The 27,394-nt window shown below is 40.7% G+C and overlaps 1 protein-coding gene and 1 long non-coding RNA gene across 5 annotated transcripts in view; one reads left to right on the forward strand and one right to left on the reverse strand.

Annotated features, from left to right (window-relative positions):
• The window catches only part of GALNT11 (polypeptide N-acetylgalactosaminyltransferase 11), a 53,714-nt gene extending 41,869 nt beyond the window's left edge, over positions 1-11,845 (reverse strand). Inside the window, exon 1 of one of the 4 annotated variants that reach the window (XM_030008077.1) lies at positions 11,789-11,845. The gene's annotated coding sequence lies outside the window, so the exon portion shown is untranslated. Of the gene's footprint in view, positions 1-1,528; positions 1,546-3,925; positions 4,023-11,626; positions 11,643-11,788 lie in introns of those variants that run through there. The other 3 variants (XM_030008081.1, XM_030008078.2, XM_030008080.2) reach the window with 3 other exon arrangements.
• A 153-nt stretch (positions 11,846-11,998) lies between these two features.
• On the forward strand, positions 11,999-27,002 carry LOC115339698. Its single transcript, XR_003922801.2, has 3 exons — positions 11,999-12,599; positions 17,452-17,612; positions 26,933-27,002. It is a non-coding gene; the product is annotated as an uncharacterized LOC115339698 (long non-coding RNA).
• The last annotated feature ends 392 nt before the right edge of the window (positions 27,003-27,394 follow it).

Consider the following 27,394-nt stretch of genomic DNA (forward strand, 5'->3'; position numbering starts at 1 on the left):
AAAACTCCAGGAGCCTACCCACCAGACTTGAGCTTCAGTAATTCCTGTGCAATACTGCTTTCCATGTTGCACCAGCTTCTTGTAGCACCCTTAAAACACCAGCATGACATTAATTTCATACATCAAACCCAGTAACATTTACATTCATTTAATAACTGGCCCAACAATGATACACAACTCTGTTCCCCCAGACAGCCTGGGAGAGTTTGTTATTTGTAACCTGTGCAGCAATAACACTGGCCCAATGTGTTAGCCTTCAACAGTTTTAATGAAAAAAAAAAAATGCCAACCACATTTTTTTGGCTTAAAGAGCAAAAGTAGCTACCAGCTCTATGACCTGCCACTGCTTAAACACTGACATCTGCTTGGATTAACCTCACAGTTTAGTAAACACACCGTATGACTAGATATTTCATGACTGTGCCAAAACTCATGTTTGTTAGAGGTCAAAGAGAGGATCAGATTAACCTCAAGATATTTGAAATAGGAGTAAGAATTATTTGAGAAAACCTTAAAGTCTGCTTGTAGTTTTTCCAAGAACAGCTTTTCTTCTTCTTCTTCTAAAAAAAAAAAACAAAACAAACAAAAAAAAAAACCAAAACGGAAAATGAAGACAGATACACAACTCATACCACGCAGATTTCCTGCAAGACTGCCTGTGTATTTTGGACCTATATTAAGGCAAGGAACAGATAATCTTCATTTTTAAAGAGAATTCTAGTAAAAAAATCATTAAACTAATTTTATCTTTCTACAGCGTGTTAGGATAATTTGCTGCATGACCTCCTACAGATGCTTTTAATTTTTACTTTGTTATTTATTTGGGGGGGGAAAATGCAAGAAGATAAAGCAACACTACTTACAAATGCAATTTTGCTCTTTTAATAGCCTTAACTCTTTATATATTTCTTGGCCTCCAAGATGTTATGGCTACCATCGCTCCTCTTCCAAAACAAGCATCAGCATGAACAGGCTTTGCTATTTTCTTGTTGAATCACTAGCAAATAACAGCATTAACAGTACGATGAACAGAGGCCAGATTAGGAAAAAGTAGTACTCCAATAATGCACTCATCTCACAGAGATGCCATTCACAGTAGCTTTTGCACTTCCATGAGAATTTGTTTTTTCCAGGCATCCTTAAGTTAATAGACTAGCAAGATGAAAAAGGGACACCTTAGGCAGCTTTTGTTTCAGACTCCAACACACATCACTAGGAGCAACATCCATTGAACAGACATTCAGAACAAAAGCCAGAGATATTTCCAAATAAAAGCTTAGTGTTTCATGTGCTCCAGAATCTAAGAGCCAACCCAATTTAAGTTCTTACAACAAAAAACCTCCTACCGGATTTTTTTAGCACTAAATTGGATCTACCTGCCAGTTTGTTTTTAATAAAAAACAATCATTAATTTTTGACCTTACAGAAGGGTTGAGTCATTGTACTTTATGAATTAAGTGGCTATTTTTGACACAATATAGGCAGGTAACTACTCATGTAAAGACTGGTTGGGCCCACAGGAACCTACCTCGTGCCATTCAGCAAGGACAAATGCTAAGTCCTCCACCTGGGACAGACAAACTCCCTGGCCGCTGACACAGCCTGGGGAACAGCTCTGCAGAGAAGGACCTGGGAGGTCTGGCTATACAGGAGCCAGCAGCACGCCCTTGCAGCAACGACAGCTGACAGCGTACGGGCTTATCGATAGGAGCACAGCCAGCTGACCGAGGGATGCAATTACACCGCCCCACGCAGCAGTCATAAGACCACGGGCACAGTACTGTACCCAGTTTGGGATTTGCCAGTACAAGACAGACATCAGTAAACCGGAGCGAGTTCAGTGGAAGGCCAACAAGATGGTCATGGGCTGGAACACTTGCCCTGTGAGGAGAAGCTGAGGACGCTGGGCTTCTTCAGCCTGCAGAAGAGACGGCTTTGCGGGGGGACCTAATAGCAGCCCACCGCTACCTACAGGGATGTTATCAAGAAAACAGAACCAGGCTATTTGGTGAGGTGCAAGGTGGGAGAATGAAAGAGTTAAAAAAGACTAATGTAACTCCAGTCACAGCAACCCTCATTCACAGAAATAGACTGTGGACCACAGGCTGTCCTCTTGCATAAGATCACTGTTCCCATTCATTTTAATGAGATGACACACTAAGATCTATTTTTAATTAGCCTCTGTAAGTCACTTCTAAATGCAACTTTAAAAGCTTTGAAAGCCAACAGTTTAGTCATTTCAGCACAGCTATACAAGTCCATGTCATACCACCTAAAATAAATCCTCCTGGAATGAATACAAAATTTTGATCAACACTTTACAGATAAATAATCTTAAAATATCAGTAACATTCATTATACTTTATAGATAAAGAAAGGCACATAGACAGACTAGTTGCATGAATTGTTGAAGACCTAAGAACCTATACTATGAGTATACCAAGTCTGAAAAGCAGAAAGTGTTTTAGGAAAAATTTAAAAATTCCTCTTCTTTATGTCTTTAGGTTCTCATCCCTCACTATTTTACCACTGTCAAATGACTCACTTATATACTCATTTGTTACTTCAGTTTTTGGACCTTAACCAGAGATGTCTAAATATTGCATACTATCATTTTTAAATCTGTGGACTATATATTGAAACACCTCCTCTAGGAACATAACTTTCCTTATCAAGCTTTTTAGAATTTCTCAACTCCAGTTAAAAAAGCTTTACTTAGCAGGCTGCCATACCAGAGTGAATGCAAACACTTCAGCATTTTTATAATAAAAATGTGAAGTTCCTTCTTTACCCACCTGCATTTCAAATGCTCCCTTAAAGAAATTTTAAAGTATCTTCTGCAGTAATACCTTTTACTTCTTTGTCAACAACAAAACATACTACTTTTTTTCCTTACTGATAAAGGATACCTTTCTCCCCACATACTTCTCCTTTCCAAGGAGTGAGAATATTTCACAAGGGCTCTCATTTAAGGACACAATTTTAATGGAAAAAAGCAGTTACAAGTTTTGGAAAGAAAAAGTTTCCTAAGAGTCAGGATCTCACGTTAACAAACAACAGAAAAGAACACCAGTTTTAGTTACAACCAGTGGTACAAGATTGCATCAAGAAAAGTAACAGCCTGATTAGGGAAAGCAAGTACACTTGGATTAGAAACATGAGCTTACCAAAATCCTAGTGCTCAATACTAAGTGCTATACAATAGACAATTTTCATGCTGCTGCAGTGTCCTCATAAACTGCTCTCCCCCCACCCCCAAAAAAAACCCAAAAAACAAAAAAACAACCTACTGGTTTCCCAAAGCACAGTTACATGCATGGAATTTTCTCACCTATCCCCCTAACAAACATTGCACCATAGGGCTGCTCAGCTGGATGTTACCTTAAGCCATCTGGCATATAAATACATGTCATGCCATTCATGGAGTCCTAAAAATACTTTCTTCCTTTTTGTTACTAATAAACACTTTCTTCCAATTGAAACAGTGAGATTTTCTTTTCATTAGCAAAACAAGCTCTCAAGGAAGCCAGATTTTTCATGTACTGTCTCCAAAGAAAGACGCATGCATTTTATAATACAGCCCTTCCTTCTTCACATACAGCTTAGAAAACAGCAAGATTAAAAAACCCACACTGACAACTTCTTTTTCAATGCACCTCTCTCACATTGAAGATCCATGGATCTAAACATTAGTTTAACAACCCTCCAGCACTATATACAAAAGCAAAATGTAAGAGAGCTTACAAGGTCATCTACACACAAGTAAGCTGCTTAATACCTTTTCTAAATGTTTAAAATCTACTTAGCTGTCCTTTGCATTTTATGTCTGCAAAGCTCACCAAAAAAACAGTAAAAATACAGATGCATGCAAAATAATTTGATACGACACACTTCTACATGAACAGCTGAACAGAAGAACACTCACCTTTTTCCAGAAGAGTCGGCACTACAGAAGCAGTGCAAGGTTACATAGTGAAAACACATTTACTGCAATAGCAGTCAAATCCAGTTGGTGTCTTCATTCTCAGTGAACAATAAAATGCTGAGCCTGAAACTTAACACTTTGTTGCTGAATACTGCTTCCAAGTGCTAACTAGGAATGGGGTAACAAACACAAGCTTCTCTATGACAACAAGCTAATTTGGATGTGTCTTAGGACATGAATGCTGCAAGGTTATTTCTCATTTGACTGCATATACTGCCCCAAGAGCACCAATCTATTTTTCTGTGTTCGTGGGTTTTTCTTCATATCTCTTTTTTTTTTTCCCCAGCTGATGCATGACACATATGGATCCATGGATTTGGCAGCGTAAACAAGACTGGTCATTTTACTGCCACTCACTAGAGAAGCATAATCAATCAGTGTATTTCTGAGGCATTCCTCATCATAATATCAATGCATTAGACCACAGTAATGCTAGAGAAAATGATCATTAAGTTGTATACAAAATTCAATTCTAGAAATTCCTTTACTCCTCATTTTCCAAATCACTAGTTATTTTATAAAATTTCCACATTTTGACTGACGTTTTCTAGGTATGCTTTCTGTTCATTTTAAGAAATTGTCATCAAAAGTGCTTTGGGCTTTTTTCCAGTCTTTTACAAGCAAAGTGAAAACACATTTTCCAATTCGGGGGGGGGGGGGGGGGGGGGGGGCGAATCAGACTTTATTTGTACAGCCCTCCTGCCAAAAAAGCTGGCAGCAAATTTGGCAACAAAACAGACCTCACTGAAGTACTTTTGAGTGGGACAGTAAAAACTGGGTTTGACCAGTCTCAATTTTAAACCTGTGACTACTGACCATGGACACTGCATTTTGCACAAGTTTTTTTCTGCAAATCCCAGTTCTGCAGTTAGCCCCAAGCAGACATCTACCATCTACCTGTGCAGAACTCAGTACTTAAATGAACAGCTGTATACAAAAAAATAAACAAGACACTTGCAAACTCAGACTAGAAACTTCAAAAGACTATACTTGAACATGTATAAAACGCCAAAGTGCTGCAATTAAATTATTACTAGTACTACAGAATTGGAAAATGTCTTAATGAGAATGGTTACATTGCATCTTATACTACAGCATCAGATTACAGAATTCATAGACCTCCAAGCTTACTCCCCACAAATCACACAAGTCTACTTAATTTCTCTTTTTCTGCAGGGTTTTTCTTTCCAATATGCAGAAACTTACATAAAAGTACATTAAAAGTACCATGTTTGGATACCAGACATGTCACATTCACTGACAGTCAGATGTCGGAAATCACCACAGTTAAGATAGCACTAGCCTGTCAGCTACTTGCTGTAGCACTGCAGTCTGCTGTAGCACTGCAGTCTGCCCTTGCAACTTAGTTTGGTTAGCCCAGGATCAAACACCTTTATGGAGCCCAAGTAACTGATATTAGCATACATAGACATTATTGGTTTTTTTTTTTTTAAAAAAAAAAAAGGAAGAAAAAGATTAAATGTAGCACCAGAACTATGAGTGAGGTTAAAACAAGTTACAGTTTAAATCCCCAAACTGCCTCTGATAGGAAAATATTTAACTCATTCTAAATTGCTCAGAGTTCTTAACTCTTGTTACATTTCACCACACTGTTAAGAGATGGCACTATCTTAGAGATTTCCTCAATACATCATGTCCTAACTGAGTTCTCCTGGGTGGACGGCCATTGTTGAAAAAAAAGCGGAACTGAAAGAAATACTAAAAGTAGGCGTTGAATTGAATTCAATGTCCATTCCAGAAACAAAGGTCACTTGGAGTTTTTCACTCCAAGCTTTAGCACAGAGTCCACAGTATCCATGCCATTTGGAACAGTAGAGGCATGGGACTTCCATTTTTCCAGTAAGAAACTCTTAGAAAGACCAAAAACCCCTGCAAACTTCTTGCTTTTGGATCCATTTTCCCAACAGAAGTTTAAAGTAATTTCTGCACACAGGTTTCTCTCTACTTCTCTCATTTTTTCACTAATGTCTCCATGCATTAATATAAGAGAAGAATCCTAAGGATATAAACCTACTATGTCTTCCCTCTTCAACACCCTGGCTGAACCAGGACACCTGTATACTTATCAGATTGACCCGTGGGCCATTCTAGTTGAACTATTTGCTCTGCTACAGATTTTGATGAGATCCGTAGCAACTCAGTGTCTCAGCTCACACCTATAAAACCTGACTGATGCATTAAGGCAAATACAACACAGGTTCTGAGGCCACAATAACCAGACATGATACAAATACCAAGCAGAGCTCTGGGTTAGAACAGCAGTAACTCACACCTTCTGCTCTGTCAGCAAACCTATTTCTAAATTATACTAGCAAACTCTTCTATAGGAATCATTCTCTCTTTTTCCCTTCCTTAATTCAATACAGTAATACTAACAAAGAGGTACCATTGCTGGTACAACCATACCTACAGATGGAGTCAATGAGAACACTTTCACTCACACACCTAAACTAAGCTATCAGTTTAACATAAGTTTATCTTGCTAAATATTGTATTTGACAACAGGATAGGGAGTTTTCCAAATACGTAAGTAAACAGGCCTTCTATTACAATGCTTCTGAAAACACATTTTTGTGGGCATTAACTGTTGGATTAGAATGATAAGTGATAAGTGGCTAGCATAAAGAGATTTTACACTGTCTGTAAGGAGAGCAAACTTCTGCAAGTTATGCCAAAAACTAATTTTCTCTGTCTCTCATTCCCTTCTACATGATCTTACAGACTCAATCTCTCTGTCTCCAAGGAAATCCCTTTGAAGAAAGAGTTGTGGACCACTCCTTTTCCATCCCCTGTTGGTCACTCTTCTTCTACTTATCTATTGCCAATGTTTCTAATGGGAAAACATACTCAGGATTTTGATGTTGAAATCACGGATGTTGCAACAAAATGAATAGCAGATCAAAAATACATTTTCCCACTTCACTAGAAGCCATGCTTTCCAACACAGTGCTAGCACAGAAGGTTAGCATGCAATCCAAAACTTAGCCTTCTCTTGCTTCACAGGCAATGAGACACATCATCTGCTGATGCAGGAGATAAGAGATTTATGCTAACTGACAAAATTAAGGTATTCCAGGAAACAGAAAACTAAAGAAAGCACTCCTAGAAAGCAAATTCACTAACAAATATGAGAGGTATCAACAGAGACAATGACATAATTTTTTCTTGACATTACACTTCAGAAATTAGCAAAATAGTCAAAATACCTACGAAGATTGATTCATAAGGGGTTGTGTACCAAAACAGGATAGTTTTTCTTCCTGGAAAAGGATCCCTGTTTCAATTAAGGCCACTTCCAGGGTTTAAAGTGCCTAATTTAATCCTTGTCTGCACAAGAAAATCTGTGTCATTTAGCCAAGCAGTACTTGGATGGCTTTACATAAACTAAAAAGAAAACCTCTATGAACATGCTCCTAACATTCATCAAGTATTTGCTTAAATCAATTTGGCACATAGCAATCATTTACTGAGGTACCTTCTTTTTAGCATGCCTCTGCAAGTTCATTAGCTTAACCTTTCAATTTAAAATTCAACTTCTTAAGTGGTCCAGTGTCTCATAGTTGAAGTCTTACGAATGACAAAAAGTTATTGCAGGTAAGCAGTTACCTCCAATCAGCCGCTCTGCAACATTTCTTCATACATATATTCCTTCCCTCTTGCGCAGCAAGAGAAATTATTTTTGTCAAGGTAGCTTGCTCCACGGCAAGAGGGGTTAAAGCATGCATACAAACAGTCACTGTAGCACAGATGATAAGGTGTATCTTGCCAGTCATGGAAAACCTTCAATCTCAGAAATGCAGAACCTGCAATGCCACTACTGCCACGAGACAGAAAACCACAACAGCTCACCTGTTCCAAACTGAACTTAGAGCCAGCAAAGACGTCAAAGTACCTACCTGTGAGCAATATGGGGTATTGGGGTCTGGAGTCCTCCCTAGCCTGCACACCTATTTCTTGCTCATACTACAAAGCATAAAGAAGGCAGTACCAAGTCCTGAGGTTCCCCACATTAGGGGTTTCTAACTCGTGTAAACAGTGGAAAAGTTGATTCACCCCTGAGCACTGAATTCCAGTTCCAAACACGCGAAGTATCTGGCTACCAAAACCCTAGACTGCACAAGAAAGGGCTGAGATACAGCATGTCACCCTTGCAGGCACTTCAATCCATACTCCACATTTTGGTAACACCATCAGTCATTTAACCTACAGACTCAGCATATTTTCACATCTCAGGGAAGGAGTTCAGAAGTTCATACAACAAAATATCTGAAATTTAGTATACCTGAAGTCAACTTTTGATTGAAACGGTATGATCAGCTTCCTAATTTTTCCCCTTTTTGTTGGGGTGTATTTCTAGTTTTTACAGAGTTTTTAAATAAAGCATTTACACTAATTATTACACAATGCTGACTCACATGAGAAACATGCTAGTGCACAGCTGAAGGACGTGGTGGATACTATTAACTCTTACACAAAATGAGCTGAACAAATGCATTTACTCATGCTGCTAAACACTGGTTTAACAGCCAAGGCCTCTGTACTGACAGTACTTTATACATTTAACACAGTAGCTGCAACAGCGGATGCATTCATCTCCATAAGCCACCATATGTTTTGAAAAGAAACCTTAGATAAGAATCAAGACAATTTATCTACCTCCCACAGCCTAACAGGGATTGAAACAGACTTCTCCTCTATAATATTTTTTGAGAAAGAATAAACAAATTAATTTCTGCACTTGAAATACATGAACATACTTTTGCTCTTCAACAACAAGGAACATAATTGTATTGCAGCAGCTCTCCAAAATGAATGGTACTAAAGAAAATTACTTGATTTTAGGGATACCTGTAACTGTAGTATTACCTAGCCAGACACACGGAACTGTTCAGAAGGTCGATAAACTGAACTGTCGCAGAAAGGAATGATTGTATTTTTTCAAAATTTTACCTTTTCCCTTCAGCTGGAAGTCTCCTCTTACCTTCTGCTTCAGTAATCAACACACAGCTGCCACACTGCCAAACTTAGCCTGCCAGCTGCTCAGACCACAACCTTTTTACAGTACCTTGCAAGGTAATGTAACTAAAGTAAGAACGAACCTCCCTCTGTTCTTTTCGCCCCCACAACACCCTATTCTTTCTTGTTGGATGATCTGAAATCCCCATTTCTACTATCTGCTCAGATACTTCTAATCTCATCCATTTGACCCACAGTTTGCCCCACTCTACAGACATGCCCTATAACTACCATAAAAAAATTGGGTTTTCTAGCATTTACTATGAGGAAGCGTGTTTTATATAGACAAATTTTCAAAATACTAATAATTCACCTTTATTTCCCTTGCCGTGCTGTTTCATGGTTTTCTTCCTCCTAAAAAGCTTGAATCACACCTACTGTTATTTTACGTCACTGTGAGAATGATGAACAGATTCACCCATTCCCATTCTCCTAAACTACTGTCACACAGCAGTTTATCAGGAACTGTTTCTAGTTTGACTCCTATGCATAATGGAGTATTTATTTGCATCCTCTGAGACGAAGTGATTAGATAGCAGAAGACAAGGCAACAGGCCCTGAAACCTGCAGGCAGAATCTCTTAAACCGGAATACATATCACTCAGCCTGCTGGCTTCCTCATCTGAGGCTGAGATGAAGGCTCATTAGAGCCGCAGTGTTATTTCTTTCCTTCCCTGCTGCAGAAGAGCTCCTAAAACTCTGCAGGAGCTTATCTTACCCAGAGATGAGGAAAAGCTTATGCAGAAGGCATGCAGTTCTTCAGAGACAGTTATACTGGGGGAAGCCAATTGCTTCTTAATCAAAAGCCTCTTATCTGGAACCACCTGGACCTTTATGCTGTTCTAAAATGAGATCTAGGAATCCCAGCCAGACTACTTCACATATGCAGAGGTTCTCTACAGGGTAGCAGGGCAGAAACATACTGTCAGGGAGAGGCTGGTAACATCCATTCCTGGGCACAGCCTGCACTTGGATCTGCTTAAGCTAATCAGAGATGTCTGGGAGCAGTTTCCTATTAAAATGAGATCCATATGAAAGGTAAAAAAAACAAAAAACAACAACAAAAAAAACCAACAAAAGACAACAATGCTAGATCAGAAAGTATTCAAGAATATTTACTGTCACTTACAGAATACTCTTTCTAAGTAAGCACAGAAGGGATTTGATCTTATGTTAAAATACATTTTCCAGGGGGAAAAAAAAAAGCATGTTGGCAGAATGTCAATGATCCTGCCCATCTGCATAATTACTGTACTGGCATTAGGAGATTTCACCATTCCTTCAAACAGAAAGCAATACTCTAAATACACTGGACCAAACAGATGAAGCACAGATTGTTTACAGAGCAACAACAAACCCAGGTTATGAGATATTTTTTTTCTTTGGAAGAGTAGGGGTTGCACTTTATAACTAGTTATACAATAAAGTTCTGCAAGGTCTACTGCAGCTGCCCTGCAACTGATACCGAAAAGAAGTTAGGATACAGTTTGGCAGAGATGCTGTACTAGACAGCATTAGTGTTTTAATTAGTTGCAACGGCAGTTTTAAGGCTGACACCTATGAAGAAGTGAATGAAGGTGAAGCAGCTATCTAGAAAGGCACCTTCTGAACACGGTGTTTGCTTCCACTGCCAACTACAGCAGAGAAGAGTCCGATCTGCTAAGCTCCCCGCTACCAGCAGCGCAAAGCTTTTGGTTGCTAGCTCAGCTCGGTCTGTTCTCATGCAAACAAGGGACCAGAGAACCTTTCTTTTGCCTTGCAAGTAAGTTGGAGACAGTTAATTTGCTATCGGTATTTTCTGTTGCAGCCTTCCTTATAAGCTGCAACACACAAAAAAAGAAAAATACCACATGGCAGTGGGAACCGACTAGAAGGGCTGGAGACCAGCCAGGTAGAATAACACGTATTTGCTAAGAGGAAAGGGGAGCCTCAATGTTGCAAAGTATATATACTGAAAACTACAGGAACAAAAAAGGAGAAACGGTTTAAAAATTAATTTCCCAGTCATAAAGATAAGAAAGCTTTAATACACCACGGGGTCAAAAAGCCCTCCAAAAAGCAGCGCCTGCCCTCGCCCTGCAAGCGAATCAATGAAAGGAGCTGCACCAGCAGAACTAAACACATACAGAGCCTCACTTTTGGGGCTGACAGTTGCATAGTTTCCGTCTACCTGCAGGCGGGCTGCTGGTGCAGCTCCTTCACGTGCATTTAAAGACTTAAAAAAAATAATAATTACGTTGTCTTCCATCCTGCGTAGCGCAACGCACACCGTCCCCACGGTCTCTCCCCGGGGGAAGCGCTGCCGGCCGGGTTAAACCAAGAGCCCTCACCGTGCGGCTAGCTCACCCAGCGACCCGGCCGCGGGCAGCCCCCCCCCCGCCATAAGCTCACGCCGTTCACTTCAGCCGGAGGGGGGGAAGCCCTGAACCTGACCCCGGCCTCTGGGAAACGGGAATCACCGCCCCCAGGACAGGCTCCGCCGCGTCCCTCAGGGCAGGCGGGAAAACGGCCGGCGCCGGCCCGCTACCGCCGCCCACCCCGTCCCCCTCACCCCGCGGGGTCCGCCCCTCACACCGCCACCGGCCCCGTCCCTCACCCCCCACCGGGGCTGCTCCTCACACCGGCGCCGGTTCCCCCCGCCGGGGCCGCCTCCTCTCAGACCACCACCGATCCTGTTCCTCACAGCCCCGGAGGAGGAGGAGCAGCAGCCGTCGCCAGCCCCAGCCCCCCCCTCCGCTCCCAACACCGGGGCGGCCCCGCACTCACCGCGGCGGCGGCCGGTGGGAGGCGGCGGCGGCGGCATCGCCCCTCCGCCCGCCCCGTGCCCTCGGCGGCGGCGGCGGCGCGCACCGCTCGCGCGCGGCGGCGGCGGCGGCGGCGGCGCCACGTGACCGCTCCCGCCTCCTCCCCCCTTGCCTCCCTCCCTCCCCGGCCGGCGGCGTCACGTGAGGCGGCCGGGGCGCGGCCGCCATGACAGCGGGGCAGGGTCGGCCTGAGAAAATGGCGAGCTCTGGGTAGAGGCGGAGGGTGGCGGGGCTCCTGCCTGGCCCCCTTTTGCTGAGCGGTGCACGACCATGAAGCTACGGGGGGATTGAGGGCTGGGAGAGCTGCGGATGTGCTGCCTTCGACCCCCTTCTCCCCTCAGAGTTGCTGTGCTTCTGCCCATCCCGCCAGCTGCTAGCCCCTGGGCTTGCAAGGATTTCCCTTGCAGCTCTCTCTGAAGACTAAAGCCCTTCCTAGTCCCTCAAGGAGGTGTCTTCTTTGGGCTTTAGGGTCTTAAATGGCCCCTGGAAGTACGTGTCCAGGGGCTTTGAAGGGGAGAAAAGAGGTGTAGGTCAGGCTGATGGAGGATGTCTGGGCCAACTAGCAATCTTTTCCTCACCGTGTAGTTTCAGTAGCTGTCTGGAATGTGGGGAACCGGCTTCTTCAGCAGGAAGGGGGAGAGAGCAGAGGGAGATCAGCCACAACTACACTAAAATAACCTGAGCTTGGCAGTTAATGTGCATCTGTAGTGACAAGAGTTTACATCCTCGCGGGTGGAGAGGCGTGTTGAATCCTCAGATCTTTCATGTCCAGAGTAAGTGATCTAGCTGCTGACTTACTAGACAAAAGGGTGCTGGGGTAGCTTCGCCACTGATCCATCTTCGTGCGGGACCCGACTTGGCAGGTGTCCTTTCGGGAGGTGGGGTGAAACTGGAAGGCATGTTGTCTTTGTAAACCCTGGTGAGGTTTAAGAATGAGCTAAGTGTTAGATTTGCTCAGCATAGTCAGGACTGGGAGCTTTTTTGTGAATACCCCGATACAGAACTTGAGCTGCTGAGTGACAGTGTGAAGATGGCAGATTTTGTTTCAGTAAAGTGGAAATTAAATAGGGTTGAGACACCTGAGCCCGTTCTTTAGTGGATATTGCCCCTGGTGTCCAGAGATTATGGCAAGATGCTTTATAACAACACAAATAGAGCAGAATACAGAACTTGTCAAAAAGCTGTAGCTACAGCATTAAAGTACAGAGGGCAAAAGGGCAATTTATAATCAGAAGCTGCAGTGAAAGAAAAAGGAGTCACAGTCTGTGGAGGGGTTAGTAAGCGGATGACAACGAGGTAGCAGGGATCAAGATGAAAGTAATGTGTGCAGTTAAATGAGATAGCCACATAGTCAGCATCCCCATCAGCCAGCTTTTCATAATTCCTGTTTCATAATGGCTAATATGCAGCTGTGATCTCTCTCTCATAATAATTTAGCCTGAAGACTGGAGGTGTGTGTTAAGCTCTTTTAGGGAAAAGCAACCTCAGCACATATGCTATCTGCTTTCTGCAGAACCATTATCCTTGAAGTCCTTCTAATTTGGCCAGTTCTTGCTACCTTGTAATTCCACGTATTTAATCTACCCAAATAGCTATTTTAGTTCTTATCGAAAAGAGTTTCCCTGGTGCATGGATTATCATTTTATTAGCCGAATTAATAAACTGCTACTTTTTAGTGTCACTTACTGTAAGGTCTTTGAGACATGTGTTTTATTTCTCAAAATCCCTGATAATGATAATCTGCCCAGCCCAACTGCATAATATACTCCATGATAACTCGTTAGCATTAACGAATTGACCCACTTCCTATGTGCTCACAGCAAGGGACAAGAATTCATATAAAAGTGCTGGCAAGAAGTCATAACCCAAAGTAATCCTCTGTCAATATGGGTTGTGGTCAGAATTTGGAATCTATATGTACTCAAGCACTGAATTTTCATTTATTAAATGTTTCTGTTGTTGACGTGTCTCGGACACAGAAATGACACAAGGGAAAAGGACAGTCTGAGCTACAAAAGATACTCTTTAAGTCCTGTCTCATTTCTTAGATTGGCTTTTCTACTTTGTGAAAAAGGAGGCAAATATCCCCAAACTCAAACAGAATTAATGTGTATTGTTTTTCTAAATCCAAATTGTTCAGAACAAATTTCTCCAGCTAATGCATAGAGATTGTTGACCAGCTGTGATGGAGAAGACTGGAGGAAACTCCATCTGTTCTTTCAATAACTGGGAGAACTTGCATTTGTTTCAGTGGTTTCCTTTTGTAATAGTTTGCCTATGGGCTGTCAATGACTAAAGTCAGAGTCTGCACATACCCTAACAGAGGTTCTATGTGGTTATGGTTCTGAATAGAGCAAACAAGCCCTTGTAAGTGCTGGATGGTTTATTTGGATTATTTGAGGAAGCAGGACATTTATCTCGTTGCTTTCAGACTTTTCCTTCCTATGGTTACTTTTGCTGCATATCACTTAACATGTTTTCTTGCCTGCTTTCCAAAAGAAAGGCCGAATGACAACTCAGAACACATATATGGGTTTACCTGATCATCTGCTCTCTCTTCTCAAACACTTTGAAATCTTGGGCCATGTTCATCAAATTTGACAGTGGGCGGAGATCTCAAAGAGATTATATTCTAAATAGCTTTGCAAAAATAGATGTCTGAATAGATGAGACTGTTATCCACTACTGAGGAAAAGCCTGTAGAACAAGTTCATCCTACATACCCTTAAATTCATTAGGAGCACTCAGGAAAGAATCCATGGAGCTGTTGTGGCTAGTCTATTGAAAACATCAGTTCTGTGCTTCGTAGTAGGTGAAAAGGCAAAAAGGGTATTAGGTATGTTAGGATAGGAATAAAGAATAAGATGGGATACTGTTGTAAAAGCCAAAGTGCTTGTACATCTTCAATATTGTGTGGAGTTCTCCCTAAAGCACCAAGAAAGGTACAGAGAAAAGCAATGAGCTGATTAGAGGTGTGGAATTGCTTCCTTAAAGGAAAAAAAATAAAAGGCGTTTAAATACACTCAAATGGTTTAACTTGGAAAAGGACTATGAAGGAATGTGACAATGGCATAAAAATCTATTGTCATGGAGAAAGTGAATTCTGTGTTTCTTATAGCACAAGATTTAGCCGTCCTGAATGAAATTTCCAGGCAGTAAATTTAAAAGAAGCAAAAGAAAGTATGTTTTCTCTTGAGTTACAATTGTAAATTGCTGCAAGTGTATTGTAGAGGCCAAAATCATACATGCACTCTTGAGTGGATTAGAAATTGAAATGGAAAAAATGTCCATTGAGGCCTCTTAAACATAATGCTAATGCAGCTGCCAGCTCAGGAAATCTCCCAAGTAAAGGGGTGGATTCAGCCAGCAGATTAAGACACCTAAATTTGGGTTTCAGTGTGTAGGTGTCTCCATGTGAACCAGATGTCTAAGCTCCGTTTATACTCAGCAGAGAACTAATGTGGGATTTAGTTACATAAATGCAGACATCAAATGCCATTTTAGGCATTGTGGAGTTTTCTACCTGGCCTCCTGCTCCAAGAAGAAGCACGTCTCCGAAAAAGCCTGTCATATCTGAAGTCTCACCTGGAAGTCTTTGATATCTCAGACCATCACAGCTGACACTAAGCACCTATGGTTAGCAAGCTGAACCCTGCTCATAGTTGATACAGCAAGCTATTCAGACCACCTTAAGGTAGATATATCAGTATTGTGAACAGCTGAATAACTCTCAGCTTCATTAACTGTATTAAGTAGTTCTCTATTGACTGTAGGAGGAACTTATATTCAGATGAAGACATCTTCATGGGGACGCTTCAATCTACGTGTCAGAATTTACATGTTTTGCCAGGCTGTACCAGAGGGCATATTGCTTAGTTTTTTAATACTATTTCCTTAAGTTTCCTTAGCTAGTCAGACCATTGAGTTGATTCAGCTGGGATTGATTTAGGGGAAGAATACAGGAGATTATGTATGAAAAACCTTCTTCAGATACTCAGATTTATTGATAATGAGGATTGTGTGAAGGTTTAGATTCATGGTGCACTGTATAATGGTGCATTGATGTGTAGTCACAATTTGAACACAGTTGTCTGATTCCCTAAGCCTGGAAGATACTTGATGTCCAAGAGTTCTGGGGCCACCACAGATAGTGCTGATGAAGCCACCAGAATTACAAATTCTTAAGCCATTAGATCGTGTATCTGAAAGGGACTTTTTTCACAAAGTTAAATCAAAACTCATTTGATTGATGACAGGCTTTACACCCCTCTGTGAAATCAGACCAGTTAGATCTTGTTAGAGTAGCAGAACTTGGCTAAGAAGAATTTGGGCTAAGATTCAGGCCAAAGAAATTAGAAAGAAAGATAACTAGAAAAGCCAGATGATAATTAGATGAGTTTTGGAAAGCAGAATCAGTTTTTTCCTCAATCTCTTGCGCTTCAAATTATTTACATCTTCTTGTTGGAAAGACAACATTTTTAGCACTAATGCTGTCCTCTTGGGCTGGTGAAAGTTTTAACAAAACAAGTCAGCAAGCTCTGACTTTGTTTTTCGGATATCTTAAAACAAGCTATCAAGGAGTGTTTATGCTTTTAAAACTGCATTGGTCACCAGTTGTGCTACTGCAGCAGTGTTCCCATTTGATGTTTATTGACAGAATGCCTCGATAGTACAATAAATAATAAAGACTCCCTCCTAGCATCACTGCTGTTAACAGACCGTCTATATCTCTCAAATGTGCTGCTCTTTAAGATGAGACACAGACAAGAACAAACCTAATATGATGTAATGGGCAGGCCCTCTCCCTTTTCCCATACGTGGGACACAGATAAGATCTACCAACCAGCTAAATATATTAATATTAACCCATGCTAATGAAGGAAGAAAGAAGTTGTGGGGTGGAATGATAAGTGTATGTGATGTGGCCCTAAAATCTGCAGGAACATGAGGAAGAAGGCAGTTGTTTGAGTGACAGACAGTTCTTGGGAGAATTCACAGATCTAAGAATCTTGCCTTGTTTTGTCTGAGCATACAGAGAAGAGTAGTATTGTCATGCTCTATTCAATTCCCTTCAACTTTTTTCCTTCATTTTTCAGCCCAATCTGTGTTATTTTTCTATACTTCTTAACACCTCTTTTCTGATATTTTCTGTAGAGTCTCTCCAGAACTGTGGAAAAGTTGTGGTTTATCTTTGAAGTGTTGCTGACAAAATTCCATCTGTTTTCGGTGTTCAGAAGTTCTCAATCTTAAGATCTGGGAGCAAGATGCTACATTTTCTGTCATTTCTTTTTACTGAAATAAAACATTCCTTGGAATCTGTGGAGGGAGGTAATTGGCTAAATGTTCTGTCCAGTGTTGCTCAACTGTGCTCAGATCACTTCACAGGCTCGGACTCTGGGCCAGCCCGGGCTGATTTCTTTTCCACTTTGGACTGTTTTGCAAAGTTTTGAGAAACAAAACAATCCCATAAAACTCAGAAGTCTCGTAATTGAATTGGCTTTTTCCCAATGAATTATATTAGAACTCTACCAAGAGTTTCCTTCCATCTTTGTTTCTACTCCCTGATAAGAGGAGGAAAAAAATTTATTTGCGGAGGAGGTCAGTCTCATTATCTTCTTTTTACAGATGTGGAAGTTAAAGCACAGAAAGATGAAGTTCATTTGTTCCAGGTCATCCAACAGAGCAAGTGGCAGACAGAAAATAGAACCAAGTCCTTCAGTGCTCACTCTGTTGCCTCACGCTGTCTTCCTGTTTTGATCAAAACGTCTGAAATGTAATTTTTGTAGGTAAGTATGTGAGAAAGATTCAGACTTCCTGAAGCATGGAAATCAAAACTTTTAGTTATGTCATGTAAACAGAGGTTAGATAGAGTTCAAACTGAGACAAAGACTCCAAGCCTGAGTTGTGGCACTTGTGTTGTACAGGTATCTTTTTGGTAATTCTTTCTCATAGCAGGTATAATCTCCCCAGTATCTTTCATCAAAAGATACCTCAGCCTCTAGCCCCATACCTTTTGTACAACAGGATGCTGAGCCTTTTTTTTTTTTTTTTTCATACTAGTTTCATCTTCTGCATTCTCAAGGATGGGGTTTTCACTTTCCTAGCACTGAGAAAAGCATAAAAAAGAAATACGTGTAACAAGCAAAGAATGATTATCAAGCAATATTCATAGTTTCATTTTACCTTTATTTTTCCCATTGGTTTTACAAAATTATGCTGATTCATACCAACTGGGGGCAGTTCCTGCTTCTCTGTAGCAACTTCACTATCTGTTGTAGAATCACAGGGCTTATACCCCTTCCTCTTCCACCCCCCTCTCCAATTTGTTATTTTTGTCTGCCGTTTCTGTAACTCATCCTAAAAAAATTCCACAACTTTACAATTTTCATGAACAACCAGACAACCATTTGGAAACTTCTACTCTAAATCATTCTTATTTTTCAGAGGCCTGAGATATAGTAGCAGTATACCTGATCTTTGTATTGTTTTTTTCAAAGGAGAGTATGTGAAATTCAATAGTAGTTGTGTTTCCTATCTTATTATGCATATGTGAGAAACTGAAGAGAAATTACATTCTTATAGCTTAAAGCACAAGAATTAGGACACATGACTGTCCCTCAAAGCTTCCTCCATAAATCTGGGTTTATTGCTTGATGTCTTAATTTGTTATATACAGTATGTTGATAAAATTCTTACTCCCACAACGTGTGTCTATTTTATCTGTTTAGATTAGAAGCACTGGTGGCCAAACACAGTTTCTTATTGGGCAATTATGTATCAGTACAAAAAAGGATACCTGACCTCTTAGGATTCCTAGGCAAATCCAAAGCAAAACAAAAAAAATCCCCGTCAGCAACATACTCTTCATTGCATTACTAACTTGTGGTTTACCAGAGAAATGTGTTAGGGTAGGCTATCAAAAGTAGTGTTTCTAAAATAAAAGTTTTGGAAATGTCATAAACTTGTTTTCAATAAATGAGGAAAACAAATTAGAAAATAAGTATTCTAATTGGTCTATACAGAACCCAAGAGCTGTGCAGTTACTTGTAAATTTACCCCTTATTTTAGCATGAAAAAAAATCTATATGATTAAAAAGCTCAAGATAATTTGAGGGCCTATTAAAAAACCCTAATACAAATAACATGACCTTTGTGTTAATGATTTTAGTGAAGGATTAGTAGGCAATTAAATGAATGACTGGAGGAAACCATATTGCTCTAACTGAAAATGTCAAGCTCTGAAAGAAGTATACTGCGTAAGGAAAATGGTGAAAATGGAAGATAAATACTGCTAAAATCTGTCCTGGATAAACCTTGTGCTGTACAAGGGGATAGCATAACATTCTGTGCAAGTTGTGAGATGCCCCCTGGTGTTATAAACCTCAGCTGTTTATTTCTGTTGAGACCTTGTACATGGTCAGAGCAGGATAAAACACCCGAAGTATTGACAGAGGATAAAAAAGTGTAAAAGGTAAATGGAAGCTACAGAAGGCTGCCAAGCTGCAGAAGAGGGATTGGTAGCAATGCCATATAGGATCTAACTGCCATTTACAATAAGCAGAACTAGCTGCAAGCTTCTCAGTTTTAGGCAACATTTTCAGTAGCAGGAGTTAGAGGATGCTGTATGGTGATGGGGATCCAGGTGGGGAAGGGGTCAGCAGCAGCATTTTGTGGAGGCTATAGGTGGAAGGGAGGCTTGGAGAGGCTTTGGAGAGCCACAGAGAGAGGAGTCTCCTTCTTCACCCAGATGTCTCTTTCATAGCACTGTGAGGGTTATGGGACCCCCAAAGCTGCCCTTGCAGCCATATGTCTCAACTCCAGTGACCACAAGCAACAATATACCCTGTCTTCTTCCTACAGCAGTTTCTACTTATTTGGGGCTGCTGAGAAGAGGAAGGAGAAGCAGGGAGGGGACAGGAGAAAAAGAACTATTTCAGCAAAGGGGAAAGGAGGAACAGGTGCTGAGCCAAAGAGGAAGGCCTTAGAGAGCAAGGCTTTCTGTTCCTATTACTGGCGTCAAAAGTCACTGCTCTGAAGAGTCAGTGCTCTAACAGTAATGCCTGCCCCCCTTTCTTTCAGAGACACTAGTGGTTGTGCAGGCAGAAGGCAAGTATGGCCTGTGTGCCTTGATATTTCTGTGTAGTCCAAAACCTTGAGGAGAGTCCCTGTGTCCCAAGTAGCTGTGCTCTGACTACTAAGACACACTCTTACAGGAGCCCTAGTTTTCAGGTAGATCTTTATGTAAAGTATCACTTGTTAGAGAAATGCTAATAAGTATCTTGAAAAAGATAAGAAGATAAAAAAGTGGAAATAAAATATTTTCAAAGTCTGAGATTAGGCTGGTTGACATGAGGAGAATTTAGAAGAGTCAGGATTTTCTTGGAAAAGTCTTGTCAAGAAAGAGAGACGAAATTGCAATTAGGGTAGATAAACTAGAATTCTGCTCTTGCCTCTATATTGGTATGGCTATTCTCCAAACTTAAGTGGCAGTTCGATATGCCAGCAAGTGGTTCTGTGGGGTTGGCTGTCCAGGACTTTTCTGGAAATGAAGTCACATAAGCCATGTGGACCTAAAAATGTATAGACAAGAGCAGAACCAAAAGCAAGTGATTCTAAGAGTTTGGGGGGAATTCCTACACTATAACATAGCTTTTTGTAACTGGATATTTAGTATTTGCAACTTTGTTTTGGAGGATGTTCAGATGGCAAAACAAAAGATGTTTGCTGCTTCGTACTTCAGAGTATTATAAGCTATTTTCAATACTAAACGAATACCAAGTCCGTACCCCTTTTTTATGTCCTTGTGATGGAAAAAAAAAAGTATATGATTTTGTATCATTAAGAGAAAATACCAATGGTTTAGCCAGGTGTCTGATTTTAACGTCTACATATTTTGGAGACTTATTACTTATGGAAGTTTTGGTTCTCTTGTGGATTAGATAAGTGAGGACAGGGAAATGAGGAAATGAGGGCAAAATCCTTTTGAGCAGGTCGATGTTGGTTGTAACAGAATTTGCAGCACTTCATTACATAAAAATTTGTTGTAAACCAAACAATCCTACCGGTGTTCTTATAGCCTTTGTTGCCAAAAGAAATAAGGTAAAAATTTCAGCTTTCATTGTAATGAAAGCTTCCAGCCCTTGTGGTCAGAGGAATAAAGCCTTGAAGATTTGACACATACATAAAATGATGGCTCATACTACAAGAGTCAAATTAAAAAATAATAAAAAGAGACAAAGTGAAATATCTTCTAGTGTTTCTTAACAAAGCCATTCTTCTGATTTTACAGAGACCAACTCCTGTTTTTGTTAGTGCTGGGGCTGGTAATACTGAGCATAAGTCCCAAATATGTCTTCTGGCACTGTACCAATTTGAGTTAAACCAAAATATATTATCTATTCTCCTAAATGCAAGCTTCTGCTGTACCATATTATGGAACCAAGTTATCTGAGAGTTGCAAAGTAATTCCAGATGGTGATTGTATGTTGGCTAGAATTTGCGGTCTCTCTCGTCTTGCCACATGTTTCACCACTTGGAAGCTTCTAAATTATATTGTTCAATTATTTGTCTCCTTGGCTCAATATTCCCTTTCATTTTCCGGTTTAGTGCAATTCTTCATACTTTCACTAGGTGGGTCCCCACAACAGTACACTGGGTAAGCAATTTGTTGAATAGCCTGAACACATTCAGGTAAATGTCCCAGTCAGTTTTATTGCCACTTTCTTTGGCAGAAGTTCACTGCACCACATGTTTTGATGTACAATTTAGTGATTTAAAAAACCGGTTAGAGCATTGGGAAGTTGTCATAAAGGGACTGGACTTGGGGATCTTGCTAGGACTATTGCCTTTCTAACTTACCTATTTCAACTGGAAGTTAAAACAAATGTGCTCTTCTTATAGCTAGTCATGTAGTCCTATCAAGTTTTGCAATTATTTTACCTTTCAAAGGATGATGCAAAGCTAGTTGGTTAGCAACATTACATATATTCTTTCTTTCCAAAATCAAAAGTTAGTCATCTTTAATGCTTTGCAACTTTCCATATTAGTCAAAACAAAACAAAAAAAGAATCATCTTTTTCCATGTGTGTTAGGTATTTACTGACTACAGAAGAAAAGAAAGACTTTTTAGCTAAAATCTTCAGAAATTTTTTTTCAAGTACAAGTGTTTTATATGAGTGTGTACTTACATCAAAAAAGATTTACCCCCTAAACCTGACCAAAACAAAACCCAGACACAAAACTTCAGTTCTTTCTATTCCATAATGCCTCATAGGGAAGATTAAGGAAAAAGAAGTCAAAGATTAGCAATATGTTTAATGACCTATTAAAAAGCCAGTCTAACCCAATGGTGGGTAGCATAAAAGCTAGACATACGTAACTCTTGAGCCCTTTGTGATGCCCTCCCCACCTGAGTCTCTATATGATTCTTGCCTGGTGCAGCACCCATCTGTCGCATCAACCTGGGAGAAAACTGTAAGTCAGTAACAGGGCAGCTCTTCGCCCTGCTAATTTTTATGATTAGAACTATGTGGTCTTTAGAAGTCATGGTGCTCTGAATGAGGAGGCATGTAGCTTCTTTACTGTCTCAGGTTATGTCTTCACCCTGCAAAGAAAGAGCATCAATGAACCTGCAGAGAGCTCTATACTGTCATGTCCAGGCTGTTTCTGACATTCAGGCTTGTACACTTAAGGCTAGCTGTCTATAGTGTAGTCTGTAGCATTGATTTAACTTTAGAACAGATAACTTATGTCTGGGGGGCTTATCTAAAGATACCTTTTGAATACTCCTCATATCTTGGCACCTACAGAAAGAAAATCAAAACAGCAAATTTCAATTACTGTGAGGTTTGGTTTTATATTTTCTTCTTCTTTTGTTCCCCCTCGTATCCAGGCTCATTAAGTGAATCTATTTCATCTGCATATTTGACATGGTAAGACAATTCATGTGGAAGTCTAGCAAGAAGTGCAAATTTTGATTGAACTAAGGGTTTTGTTTCATGTGATTTATGTTTAGAGGGCAGAGAAAGGTTTAGAAAATTCTTGCATTATGTATTACAAAGATAAGCTGAAAACTAAAATTGATTGTTTTCTTGCTCAGTAACCAACCTACATTAAATAAAACTGATAATCATTACTGAATATATCTAAACACAGAAAAACTTGGTCTGTCAAATAATTAATGCAAGACAAGAGAAAGGCTGTCACAGTACACAGAGGCATGGTAGTACTTAATGTCAGAGATCTATCTCAAAATTAATCCTCAAGAGTGACTGTAACATCTGATTTTCTGGTTTTAGCAAGAAGGTAGATAGACTTTTCTGTTTTATCCAAACTGGTTTTAATAGTCTCCTTGTCTTTATTTTGATGGCAAGAATCCTAACTTGGAAAAAAAGTAGCTTCTATATTGTTTTAGTTTACTTATGTCTCTAAGTGATGGTTATGAGCTCCAATAGTTATTTCTTCACTATCAGGCTAGTATCAGTTACAATCTCCATTCTTCAGCTCTGGGCCAAATCTACATTTAGGCTGAGTGCAAATGCTCTAGGAATCCAGGGCAATGAAGAACGGTGAGAAATTCTGATAAAACCTCAATTCAGATTTGGAAAGTTCTTGTGTGCCTGAGCCTGGAGACTTGATCCGGGTAGGGGGATCTCATGCTCTCCTGGATTAGAGTCACCCTTCTGCATCCCTGGGCAATTACACAAAGTGTAGTGGGAGTGCTTGTCATTTCTACTTCCAGAGTTACAAACCACAAAGCCAGACATACTATATGAGGTTGGTCTGCTCACACTTGTCTGGCACCATCATTTCCTCTGGGAAAATGGCAAAAGCAAATAGCAACTTGCCTGTTTGCATGTAGGCGTGATCCTCCTGAGAACATATAATTTGGCACCATGCACAAATGAAGTTCAAACATCCTCAAGCTATGAGTTGTTGACAACATCTCTCAGAATAGACATACAAACTATGTAAAGCAGTTTTGGTGCTGCCTTATCTCAACATTACCTTCAAAAACTGTAATGGTTCCCAAGTCACTAAGTCACCCTGGTTGGGGAAATATGCTTACAGCAAAGGGTGTTAACCGCTTAACCTTTGCATCAGCCCCGTTGTCTGCAGACAGAGGGTAACAACAATTACTAGCCTCATCAGGACCCTGGGAGATGCAAAGCACACTTAAACTTCTGTGTGCATTGACTAATGCTTATGTATCGCTGCCCCGCAGTGGCTGTGTTTACAAAACGTATAATTCTCACAATAAAGGCAATGGTGAACGTTTCCAATAATAGCAGTTTCTCAGTCAGATTATTAGCTGTGGAAAATGGGCATTGCATTTAGACTGGTTCCTTGTTTACTACTCAGCATTTGAATGCAATTAAGCATAGCTGGTGGTGTCAAACCTATATTACTAGTAATGGACCTGTCCCTCCTTTATAGGAGGTAGTATAGAAATGCCAAGTATCACTACTCTAATGAAATCAGAGGGAGGTAAATATACCATATAAATATTCCAAGGACTCTTGAGACTGGGAGTCAGCAAGCGAACCTTGGCTACAACACAGAAAATTTGAGAGTTGTTAATAAAGAGGATTAAAGTGGTAGGCATCCTCTGGGCTATAGCAGGATTTAACAAATGCCTGTGAATGCAGTGTTCAATAGGACTCCAAGGCAAAGCTCGACTGTAACTTGGAGTCTGCACAGAGGGAAAAGAGAAAGCAGTCCAGGATCATGTTACTCATCTGATTGCAAAGCGCTCTGTTTTCAGCGCTGCCCCCAGGGCTTTACCTGATCTATCCAAATAGAAGATATCTGCCCTTCCCACCCTGCAATCATTCATACATAAACAACTCTAAATACTTTTCTGACTGTTCTGCCAGTTTCAGCCCTTCTTGCTTATTCAGTGCCTGCTATCCTGCCAAAACAACAAACTGAGCTCGTGTGGGTTGTGGTTGGGGGCAGAGGCAGGCAACAGCGGTCTGCTCATTTCCTTTGTTTTTCACGTTTCTCTTTGGCCTTTGCCTGGGTAAAATCCAAGGGATGGATCATTGCTGGTTCCATCATGATGCAGAAGGAACAGACATCACTTTTCAAACAATGACAGCTTTATGAAGTTTAACAGTCTCAGCCAAAGTCTTGATGCTATCATCAGACATGTCTTTCTTCCCAGTCCCTGCAGGTGACTGCAGCTGGCAGCAGATCTTTTGACAGTCAGATTCTGTATGTTATCTCTGTTGGACCAAGCCTTTAAATAATTGGACAGGAAGATCTGGGAAACAGATATGCTATTTCAAGGCATAAATAACATCGTGCTGAGTGCTGCAGAAAGCCTTTATTTAATTTAGTTCAATTTGGTTCAAACGTGGTCATCTGGTTTGGCTTCCAACCAGGATTTCTGTAGATGTATGCTCAGTTTCTTCTTAGACCACCGGCTGTCATATACAAATCACTTCTTACTGCAGCTCCGTTCCTCAGCTCTTCAGTGGGATTAAGAAGATGTTCTTGACTTACAGGAAAGGGAGATAAGGAGTGATGGGAAGTAAATTTGTGACATTTTCTGATTTTCTAGTAATAGAGATCTGTATAAATAACTGAAACACAGGACTGAAACGGCAAGAGTAGTTGCTACTAATAGCAGAGAAATGCGGAGAGTGTTGCTGGTACACTGCCATCGAATCATGTTGTACAACAGTGAAATCCATCCCTGTGAAGAAAGCCAGACAATGCAAAGTAAAAACTATTTAAGCTGTCGGAGTCAAAGTAGAACTTAAGTTTGGGGTACTCTGTCTGACAAAGTCACTGTGATGGTGACTTAGACTAGATATAAGGAAGAAGTTTTTTATGGTGAGGGTGGTGAAACACTGGAACAGATTGCCCAGAGAGGTGGTAGATGCCCCATCCCTGGAAACATTCAAGGTCAGCCTGGACAGGGCTCTGAGCAACCTGATCTAGTTAAAGATGTCCCTGCTCATTGCAGGGATTTCGACTAGATGACCTTTAAAGATCCCTTCCAACCCAAACCATTCTATGATTCTATGACTCTATGGTTTAAAGCAGTTTCATTCTTCAGTTTGCTTATTGCCACTTGTGATGATTACTCAGAGCTTCATTTTAGGTCACAAAGTATTTTTGACAGTGATCAACTTCACATTGTAATCTGCAGGTATTAGCCCAAGGCTATTTCTTTGCTTCCAACACACCAAAAGTATTTAGCTAAACAAAAAAAAGAACCTCGACAAACTACGCGTACATTCCTGTTTGCCTTTTTTTATTTCCCCACCCTTTTTCACAAAGGGGCAATTTCAGCTACCTGGCCTTTTCTGGAATGCAATCTGGGAGGTGATTTCATTTTTGCTGTGTAAAGAGGAATGGCACAATCCTAGCAGTGACAGCATCCTGCCAGCTAGTGCTGCCACCAGCATATCAGCAATAGCCGTCAGTCTGAGGACTAGCAGTTCCCTAACAGCTACGGATCAGAGACAGCAAAGAAGCATTAGATGGTTTGACCTATGGCATTTTAGGATATTTACTTGCTTCCCAGAAGTCTGGGAGGCTCTGGATTCCTTGGCATCTGGTTGAGCCAGCAAGATAGATTAACTGAAGCACTGTTACTGTTTTGTCTTGGGTGAGGTCTTTCTGGGCAGCCAGCTGTTTTATTTTGTGTATTGCACAAAAGGTTGCTTTAAATCTGTGTGTTCTAGGGATGATGAGTTGGAAGTGAGAGGGTAAGCTGTGGGATATTTTTTTCCTTTACACAGCAGTCTTCACTAGCCAACATTGTTGACAAAAGTGAACAGAAGAGAGAAATTCCCATAGAGTAATGGTAATACACATTGCCCTGTCATACAAAGTTTAAGCCAGAAGGGTCCAGTCCAATATGGTGCTAAGGGCCTGATTTTAAAATTATTTAGCTGCCTGTCCCTAGCGGCTACAGGTTGCTCTTGGAGCATATAATATGCTGAGCAGTTCTGAAAGTCAGGATCCAAATGTCTAATGCTGTGGCTGGACTACAATTACCATGCTTTCGTGTACACAGTGAGCTCCACTGACTTCAGTGGGTTTCTCCACAGACAAAAGTGTTCACCTGGAATTAAATGCTATCTGTTTGCAGATAATAGATCATCGGTGTCGTACGTGCTGTCCAGGAGAGAGCCTGAACAAAACTAGGAGAAACCGTAAGGTCAGTGATATTTATGTAAACCACACGGTGTGCTTTCTCAGATCATCCTTTTATAATGCAATATGCTTGTAACACAGTTTGTACTCTCTTCCACATTTGAAAGCAGAAAAATTATTGTGTGCTTTCTGCTTTCTGCAGTATATCCCTTCCTGCCAAAGCTGACTCAGAACAGAAGGAAAAGACAGCTTTGCTTTTCCAGCTATGGCTTTTTAAAACATTTTTTTCCGATTCTGTTAGGCTCCCAGAGAATGTCTCATGGATATGTAGCGTATTATGTTATTACTGCAGTGTATCTGTGTTAAACCCTTTATCATTCCACAGCCCTTTGAAATAAGGAAGACTTGTAAGTCCTGGGTTACAAATGAGGAAACAGTAGCACAGAACTTAACCCCT

This window comes from Aquila chrysaetos, chromosome 3 (genome assembly GCF_900496995.4).
Source record: "Aquila chrysaetos chrysaetos chromosome 3, bAquChr1.4, whole genome shotgun sequence".
NCBI lineage: Eukaryota > Metazoa > Chordata > Aves > Accipitriformes > Accipitridae > Aquila > Aquila chrysaetos.